General features: G+C 38.1%; 1 pseudogene; it reads right to left on the bottom strand.

The window, feature by feature from the left end:
* Positions 1-457: 457 nt before the first annotated feature.
* The window catches only part of LOC143681512 (magnesium transporter MRS2 homolog, mitochondrial-like), a 115,509-nt pseudogene continuing 105,403 nt past the window's right edge, over positions 458-10,563 (bottom strand).

Below are 10,563 nucleotides of genomic sequence, written 5' to 3'. Positions count from 1 at the left end.
AGGGGAGGCTCCGGTTCAGGAGCAGGCAGAAGCTCGAGGGCAGAGGTGGGGGGTGGGGAGGTTGAAGCCCGTGTGGCAGGCGAAAGTGAAAGCGCCTCAGAAGGGGCTCCCGTGAGGCATGCATATATTGCTAGGAGGGTGGGAACGAGACCTAGGGGAAAGGTTTTTCCCTCATGTTCCTCAACAGCACGAACGTGCTGAAGGAGCTTGCACCAAGTGTTCGGGTCCCATATCGAGGCAGTTTCAAGCCAGGGGTTAGACCACGTAAGGACTTCCCAGTACTCGTGCAAGGTTTTTTCAGAGATTTTAACCCGCCTCGTGGCCAATAAGGCATGGATAGTTCGAGCCTGAAGCACGAAATCAGAGGAGGGAGTATTGCCCATGATAGGGAAAATTTAGAAGGGGCGGTGTACACAGAGAAACCACCAAGGGGGCCACTTACCGAGACTGGTGGCTGTCACAGAGAACCACCGAAGGAATCACCGAGGGGGCAGCTGTCACAGAGAACCACCGAAGGAATCACCGAGGGGGTGGCTATCAAGGAGAACCACCGAAGGGGGTGGCTTTCACGGAGGACCACTGGGGGGGGGGCGGCTCTCACGGAGAACCCCCGAAGGGGGTTTGGCCCCACGTTGGGCGCCACTTGTTGTCCCACTGGTGGCTGGTTAGCTGATGGCTGGGGGTAAGTGGCCGTACTGAGTCAGTTACACAGACACAGACACGCAGCACATGACTCAGGAGGCAACCCTCAGAGGAAAATGGAAGGCGTCTGCTTTATTCAGAAAGTGCACAGGCTTATATAGGCTGGGAAGCATGCAGGGACACGTGTTGGGCTGGGATTGGTCACCGTTGTTGCTAGGGCAGAGGGCAGATTTCAGGTCAGCCATTTCGTGTTGCCTTGCATCAGGCATGGCAGCCATGTTAGCGACATTATATGATTTCTCCAACAGCTGCTAATCTGTCAGTGTCCACATTCTGTTCCTTTCTATGCTCTTATGTATCCTCTTTAAAGAGAAAACATGGACTTAAATACTCACAAAATGAGATACTTTAAAAAGTGCCTTTGAGTGAACACATCACACATGCATTTCCTGTATACTGAAAAGAACTTGGAAAAAACAACAATGGTGACGATAACTTCTTGAATTTCTAGAATTCATGTGCTCTGTTAGGCATTATATGTACATACTATCTAATTTAATGTTCCCATAAGTCCATATGGTCAGGTAAATACTCTGAGGCATTGTTCTAATGCAAGCTGCCAGAATATGATATGCCGGAAACAGAATGGCTTTTATAAAGGGGAATTTATTAAATTGCAGGTTTACATGTTGTAAAGCTGTGAAAATGTCCACAGTAAAGCAAGGTTATAGAAATGTCCAATCTAAGGTATCCAGGGCAAGATACCTTGGTTCAAAAACCCAGTGACATTCAGGGTTTCTCTTTCGACTGGAAAGGCACACAGAGAACGTGGTGATGTCTGCTAGCTTTCTCTCCAGGCTTCTTATTTTATGATGCTCTTCCTGGGGCATTTTCCTTCTTCATCTCAAAGGGTCTCTGGCTGTGTGGGTTCTAAAGCTTTTTTCCAAAATGGTTTCCTCTTAAAGGGCTCCAGTAAGCAACCCTACCTTAAATGGGTGGAGACACATCCCCATGGAAACCATCTAACCAAAAGTTACCACCCACAATTGGGTGGGTCACATCTCCATAGAGATAATCAAAAAGCTCTCACCCAGCAATATTGAAAGACGATTAAAGAACTTTTGTTTTCTGGGGTGCACAACAGATTCAAATCAGCCCAGGCATAAAGACTGAGAGAGTAAAATAGCTAATCAAAGTTTACCCAGGAAATGACAGAGACAAGATTCATCTATGACTCATTTCACTGGGTGAGAAGCCCAATTTTAGAGACTTTTAATCTATCTGTTATAGCCTTTGCTTCTGCCTTCTCTCTAAGTTGTTTTTCGTATCTCAAAGGCTCAAATAGAAGAATTCCAATGATAATCTCCAAAGCACATTTTAACCTTTAAAAAGAGGTTCTCATGCTTTTTATTCAATTTAACTACCTCAATAGCTTTAGGTAGCACAGGTAGTATCACAGATCACTGATTTGTGAAAGAAGTTTTGAGTTGATCATTTCTTTATTCACTCAATAAACATTTTTTACTTTTTAGAGCTTGCTATATGTAGACATTGTGACCAGAGATAAAAAATATTTCAGAATTATAAACAAAGTTTGCAAGATTCTTTTCAACCATTCATTCTATGAATATATAGTGAGTACAATTTCTTTTTCAAGAAGTGTCCTAGGTGCTGGAGATACAGCAGGAAAAAAAGAAACAAAGTCCCTGCTTTCATGGAATAAGTGGGAAGAAAGACAATAAACAAACAAACAGACAGAAAGATCATTTTAGATACTGATGTGTGGTAGGAAGGTAATGAAGCAGGTGAATAAGATAGAGAGTTGATGGGAGAAAAGGTGATCCAAGCTAATTTAAGATATTGAAAAGTGCTAAGAGAGCAATGAAACAGGTAAATAAGAGAGAGAGAATGGCTGGGAGACTAGTGGGTCAGGATGCCCTCACTAAGTATGTTCCTTATATCACACTTCAAAGTTTCAATTCAAGTGTATTGAGACCTAATTCATCAAGAATAATTTGTCTCATGGGATTTTTTTTCTCTTACTACAATCTGAGTTCGTCAGATTCTGTTTTTCTTTTTGCTTCTTTGTACGTCTCCATGTGAAAATCCTAGAGTCAACTATAATTCAAGAAATTGGATACTTGATATACCAAGAAAAATAAATCAATTGTTTCTTAAGGCAATATTTCTGGATAAGACATAACTGGCTCTCTGTCTTGATTCAGAAAGACAGAGATATCTAAAGGTTCTCCTGATGGTTCATACTTACCTTGAACAGGAAAAATCTCACTGATTTAGACTAGTCTAATTTGAATTCCCACTTTTGAACTAGTACAATCCTAAAATCCACCCATAGACCCAACATTTGTTTCTAAAGCTCATTTAATTAAACCAGCAAAGATGGTAAGTGAGAATCAGAACTAATGTGAATAAAAAGGTCATGAAACTAGACTGAAGTGTAATATTTGGGTTGTTTTCTATGAAGCAGAACTCAACACAATTTCCAAGGGACAGAAGTGCCTAGCTGAGACATATGTCTATAATTGGATGTCATTACTTTTGAAATAAATAATGGAAAACCTCAGAATAAATGGTTTTTCTTTCTTTTTTGCATGGGCAGGCATCAGGAATTGAACCTGGGGCTCTGGCATGGCAGGCAAGAATTCTGCCACTGAGCCACTGTCACACCACCCTAAATGTGTTTTTAATTATGGTTTAGGAAGTTAAGTGGTCCCTGAATGGGAATATAGACAAATCAATGTAAATTCGATATATATATATATATATATCTCAATAATTTTATGTATAAAAATTCATAATTAAAGTGATTATCAATAAAAAATGATATAAAGATCAAGAACCAAGCAAATGGTATCCTATGCACTTTAGGCTGTTTTGTGTCCTATAAATGTACTGGGTATCCCTCATAACAGCCTAAGATCTTACCGAATACATACTAACACCTACTAACAATATGATGGGCACTGAGGCAAGGGCTGGAGGTGCTGAGATAAATAGGACTTGCTAACTGAGCAATGCAGTCTAGTGGTAGAAATAGGGATAACATATAATATCTTTATATTGTGGTAGATGGTATAATAAAAACATTCACAGGGCGCTTTAGAAGAAAATAATCTTGGAAATTATAGAAGATATGCTGGATGAAATAATGTCTATTTCAGACACCATCTCATTTCCCCTGCCTTGATCTTCCCAGATCCCTTGATGATTTTCTTCTCCATGCTCAATTAGCTCTTAATCATTGGTGTCACATAAATTGTGCTTGGGAATATATAAGTTGCCTCAGTCTATTCCCCGGCATGCTCTTTAAGGCTAATGTGGATGCTGTGGAGTTTAACATTCTGTATTTTTCCATGTAGACTCCCAATCAAGGAAACTGTGACTCCCCTCTTGTTTCCTAAATCTCAGGATACAGTGTACACATTCTGAATTCCACGCTTTTTTAGTGAAAGGCTTACATTTGGAAAGCTGGAAGATTGAACCTACCTCTTGACGTTAAGAGGACTTGTTGTTGCTTGGTTTATAGAAGGCAGAGGAGAAAAAGAGATAGAGAATCAGATTCAGATTTAGGCAAATATGGGTGTGAATTCTGGCTTTGCCATTCATTGGCTGCCGCTCCTTCATTCAACAGTAAATATGTTGAGAATTCTGTAAATGCCAATCACTTGGCCAGGCACTGGGGATTTTGTTGGAAATAAGACAATGTCTTTGCATCTAGAATTTCATTTTCTAGAAGTGAGGGCAAGAAAAACTAAATGGATGAAAAGAATAGTAAGAGATGGTTCTGAAGGTGGTATTCAAAGGAGTATTATGGAGATATGGAGTGGGCGGGCAGACTGATTCAAATAGCATGAACAAGGAGGCTTTCTGAGGAGAACTGAAGTGAGACCTGAAAGCTAAGAATGAATCATTCGTGTACTTAGCCAAGAGAAGACCATTCCAAGCAGAGGAAATGATAAAGTCTGTGAGAGAGCAGTTGAGCTATTTGAGGGTCTGGGAGTGGTAGTGAAGGTTTCAGAATACGATGAAACGGGAAAAGTAACATGAAAATGGGGTTCTGGGTAAGTTTCTAAATTTTTATTTTTCAGTTTCCTCAGCTGTAAAATGCAGATGGCAGAACCAATATCCACAAATTGTTGAATGAGTTAAATTACAAGTAATAATGAACAGCTCAAGCATCTAGTAGACGTTCCACTAAAAAAAAAAAACAAAACAAAAAAGCAGCTCCTAAAAAACGAAGAGAAGCAGCATTTCCTTTCACCACACATCATCCATTACCTTTGAAATGACTCCCCAGGACATTCATTACTGTGACTAATTCTGACCTAACTCTAACAAAGTGGAGGTAGCATATTCATGCGGTTTCTATCACCTGACCAGCCTCAATCGCTTTAAAGCTGACATCAAAATCTGACAGAACCATGATCACTATTCTAAAATGCCTCCATTAAAAATATCCTTATCAATAGTACTGTCAAAAAATCAGGATTTGATTTGCTGTGTAGTTAACCTACAATTAGTTTTGGAAAAGAAAATACATTATAATCACTCTTCAACTATTAAGACAATTTCAAATTTGGTAAATTTCCACTTGTAATTGTATAAAACAATGGCAAGTGTCTTTTTAGATAATTATATCTAATCAATTGTAATATAATCTATTTTAAATCCACTAAGTGATATTTCAAAATACCAAATACGTTCTTCACTCACTTACATCACATGTATTAGGAAGTAAAACACAGGTATAATATTCTCTGTAAATTGAAACTTTATTAACAAGGGTGATAAATTAATGATGTTTTAGAAGATGTAATTTTTGTTTCAAAAGAGAGGGTAGACAGGTTAAACTGGATTCAGATATTTTTTTCTTAGAACTGTGATACCTCAAATTACCCTTCATTTCATTCAATTATCATTTTAAAAAATTCTAGGAGTGCTTTACTTTTCTGAGGCAGCCTTCAACTGAACATCCTACACTACTGTCAGTTGTCAGCATTGCTGTTGAGTTATTCAGATTAGAAGAGAGATGCTGAGAAATGCTTCAGATTTATCATATGTGTTAGGGCTCTCTAGAGAAACAATACCAGCAGGAGAGATCTGTAAATATGAGATTTATAAAGGTATCTCATGCAACTGTGGGAATAGAAGAGTCCAAAATCAGTAAAGCTGGCAGCTCCAATGAAGGGTCTGAATGAACTCCCCTGGAGAGCCGTGCTGGCTACAGAAGCAGTGAAAGAGTCTCTCTTCTTCCTTCAAAGCCCTCAACTGATTGGATTCTCATTGCGGAAGGCAGGCCTTAGTTGATCGCAGATGTAATCAGCCACAGATGCAATCAACTAATGATGATTTAATCAACCAGCCAGGAAATATCCTTTCAGCAATGGTCAGGTCAGTGCTTGTTTTACCAGACAACTGGGCATAATCATTTGGCCAAATTGACACCGGAACCTAACCATCACACCATACAAACACAAAAGGTACTGAATACATTGATTTTATAGTTCGCTGGGAAATATTTCTACAGCCAGAATCAATATTTCTGAAACCATCTCTCCCTTTTCTTTCTCTCTACACAATGGTGTACAAGATTCCAAAAAGGTTACTTCCAAGAAGTGTGTTGAAAGTTTTGATTTATTTTTAAACTCACAGTGGATTGTACAAAATAAGTTCTTGATAAATGTTTCTTGGATTAATGAATCCACCTAGAACATCCTATACTTTGTTATTTGCAGTGTTATTTTAAGAATTGTTCTGCAAATAGTTTGGGCTATATTCTAATGAAAGAATTATGGAGATTCCCATGACTTAAATTTAAACTTTAAATCTATTTTGTAAATTTTGCCCCCAGTACATAGACATTGCTCATCCAGTTTTTTGTTTTGTTTTATTTTGATTTTAAGGTGCTAATATAAGCCTAGAATGAGGCAAGAGATGGAAAATTAGGCTTTGTCTCAAATGCCATATCAATCAGTGAATAGTTGCTATCTGAAGCACTAAGACTAGGAGGACTTTGAGGTCATGCCCAAGCTCATGAGGCCTATGATGATCAACGATGCCTGGCATAGAGGCTGGAGGGGAGAGTGGTAACTTGGCTTTTGCCATCCCTGATTGAGAATTTTGTAGCAGATAAAACATTTTATACTCTACTACTGTATTACCCTTGATGGCATTCCTTTCCTATCATCCGGTGCTCTGATATTCATGCTCCCTATTTCCTTTTCAAATTCTCTTCTCAGGAAGGAATAACAATTTCACTAATAACAACAATAACAAGAATGGTCATTTTCATTTTGAACACATATTTTATGCTAACCACTGGGTTTAGACTTTACATACATTTATTTAATATCTGCCAAATGGTCTATGAAGTAGGAATTATTATTCTTAATTTGCAGAAAAAAACTCAGATGAGTTGCCTATTATTAAATGATCTCAGGACTAGTAAGTATCCAGAATTCAAGCCCAGGTCTTTCAGATTCCAAAGCCTGTAGTAATAACACTACACTTACCGAGAGAAATTAAATGACAGTCATCCTCAGGACACATGAATGTCAATGTGGATCAAAGCCATCAGTGGAAGGGTCAATACCAATGATGAGATCTCAGTGACTTTCCAATAAATTGACTGGTTATATTTTGTACAGTTCTTGACATTTGACCAGAGAGAGACTAACCCATACATAATATCAGTGTTTGAGTTAATAAAATCACAGGGCCTCAGAGACCTGGGGGATCATCTTCTGCAGCATCCTCATTTTTTGGATGAGGTGTTAGGGCTTTATGAGGGATATAATGACTTTCCCTGGTTCATGAAAATGATTAATGAAACAAGACCAGCACACAGGAGTCTGACTCTAGATTTCATTTTCTAGGTATGATCTCAGTCATCATTCCTGAACAAGTGTGTCTTCAGTTTGCATAGAAGATATTCCAAAAGTTTATCTCGATGCAATCTGAGATCACTGTATGTTTTGTACAGAAATAGCCTCAAACAAAGCCAGAGAGGAGTCACTTTATCAGTGAAAATACCATAAGGGCAACCACACCCAGCTTGGAGGGGGTGCCCATGGTCTTGAGATATTATATGAGTTCTGAGTCATGAATTAGGGTCTTTGGTTTTCGAGGCTGAAACAATACCCAGTGCCCCATGGTGCATAATGATACTTGAGGGAATGTGATTCATAGGCTTCAAATGTACCAGCTAAATGGACTTCTCATACCATATGTCAATAAGGAAAGCAAATTATAGAAGCCTAAAGAGAAGAACAGCTCAACATATCATAAAACTCTACTAAAGTACACTAATGACAAAGTGAACCAACAATGGGTTAAAAAAATATTATAAATGGCCTAGTTCATTATCAGGCTATATGTTCGTGGAAACAACTGACCACAGTTCAGGCTTTCTATGTAAAATGTCACATGGTGTGTGTGTGTGGGGGAACTTAACAGGCACTCATACAATTCAACTATCAACAGTTAAGAAAGGCTGAGCCAATTATAGATACTTAGTCTTCAGATTTCTTTTTTAATCATAAACTGGAAACAGTTAAAACATTTTCACTTCTCACGCAATGATAGAATCAAGAATTTTCTTTTAGAGTTAACAAAACAATTACTCCCACTTTTAGTCAAGAACTATAAATCTTAAGGGGTGAAATGCCAAGTTAGTAGAGAATACATCCCCTCAGGTGGAAAATTTTCTATATTAAATTAATGTTCAGTGATATTTAGATACCCATTTGGATAAATCTTTAGAGCTGCTCCTTACTGAGAAATCAAGAGTTACATGATTAGAAGAATATATTTGTAAACAAAATTGAGATTGTTTTCAGAAGATCAAACAAAATTAATGCATAAGCAATAACTAAAGTAACAGAGTAATGTATGGCAGAGCATATTGTATAATTATTTCTCAATTGGTCAGGATTTTATAGTTTATTATGGCATGCAAATAAACTTATATACATAAATGTACTTTCAAAAGAAGTGAAAAGGGCAGTTTGAAAATCAGAAAAATTCTACTTTGCTGTGGGGTGTTATTAATCCCAGCCTCTTCAAGGCAAAATATCTATCTTAGCCTACCTTTTAGATAATATTGAAGTTACATATTTTCCCCATTTATCTTAATATTATGAAAAAATTTTAAATTAATGTCCTGATTAGAGATTTACTGATAAAACATTTCCTTACATGAGATCCTGATTTAATATCTGAAATAACAGCTTAATCTACAGAGCTTCTTAATAAATTCTACTACAGCATAAAGGTTTTTCACATTAGGCATCCTAAAAAGTAAAATATTTTCATAAACAGCACAAAAAAAAGTAAAAGATTTTTATAAACAGCATATAAACAAGAAGTAAGAGGAAAAAAGAGTTTGATGGTTTATTAAAAGCATCTCTGAACCTGGCCAGATAATTATTTCCCTAGATCTGTCTCTTCTTTTGTTTCTTTAGGAGAGGGTTGCAGATAAATTAAGCCAGTTGTGGGTAGTTAAAATTGCTTGTATTTTGTTTTCTTGATTATTAGTAATGGACACAATCTGCCCTTGTTGGCAGTTATTTATACTGAAAGATACAAATTATCTTTTAGGCTTTTCCTTCTGTGCCAGTTTGAAGCTATTATGTACCCCAGAAAACCATGTCCTTTAATCCTCATTCAATATTTCTGGGTGGGATCTTTCTGATTGTTTCCATGAAGCTATGACCCACCCAATTGTGGGTGTTAAATTTTTATTAGATGGTTCCCATGGAGATATGTCTCCAACCGTTCAAGTTGGGTGTGCCAATTTGAAAGTATTATGTGCCCTAGAAAAGCCATGTTTTAATCCTGATCCAATCTTGTGTTAACAACCATTTCTTTTCATCTTGATTAAGTACTATAAGTTGGAGTCTTTTGATTAGGTATCTTCAGGGAGATGTGGCACATCTAGTTGTGGGTGTTTGACATTTGATTAGATGGAGATGTGACTCCACCCATTCCAGGTGGATCTCCATTAGTTTAGTGGAATCTTTTAACAAAGGAAACATTTTGGAGAGAGTCAGAAATGACAGAAACATCAGGGCCAAGAGAGGGAGCAGACGTAGATGTTTGGAGAACAGTGGCTTTGGGGAACAGAGACATGGATGATGGAGATGCTTCGAGCCCAGCAGACGTTGTCATGAAATGTTAAGCAAGGAAGAACCTGGAGAGAGCCAAGGGAAACCAAGAGATGAAGGCCAGCCCTGGAGAATCAAGAGAGGAAACCCCACAGAAACAGAGGCTGAAAGCCAAGGAGCCCAGGAGCAATGGACCAGCAGATGCCAGCCATGAGATCACATAGCCGACAGAGGTGTTCCTAACCCATCAGCCTCTCCTGCGTGAAGGGAACCTCTTGTTGGTGACTTAATTTGGACACTTTCACTTCCTTGGAACTGTAAACTTGTAACATTAAATTGCCCTTTTTAAAAGCCATTCCAGTTCTGGTATCTCACATCCTACAGCTTGGAAACTAACACAGTTGGGTTGCTTACTGGGGCCCTTTAAGGGGGAAACATTTTGGAAAAAGCTTTAGAGCCATCAGAACTGACAGAGCCGTAGAATGGACAGATCCCCGGGAAGCCATTGAAGAAGCCTAGAGAGAAAGCTAGCAGACACCGCCATGTGCCCCAAACATCATCAGCCTTCTTAAACCAAGGTATCTTTCCTTGGATGCCTTAATTTGGACTTTTTCACAGTCTTAGAATTGCCAACTTGCAACTTAATAAATTCCCTTTTTTAAAAGCTGTTCCATTCTGGTATATCACATTCTGGCAGCTTTTACTAACTGAAGCACCTTCCTTAAAATAAGAATAAAGACATTAATTCTTTACTAGAATTGTGTTTTTAATCAAATGCTTTGAATGCTATGATTTT

Source organism: Tamandua tetradactyla, chromosome 1 (assembly GCF_023851605.1).
Source record: "Tamandua tetradactyla isolate mTamTet1 chromosome 1, mTamTet1.pri, whole genome shotgun sequence".
NCBI lineage: Eukaryota > Metazoa > Chordata > Mammalia > Pilosa > Myrmecophagidae > Tamandua > Tamandua tetradactyla.
The sequence above is the reverse complement of the archived record's forward strand: the minus strand, read 5'-3'. Positions and strand labels throughout refer to the sequence as shown.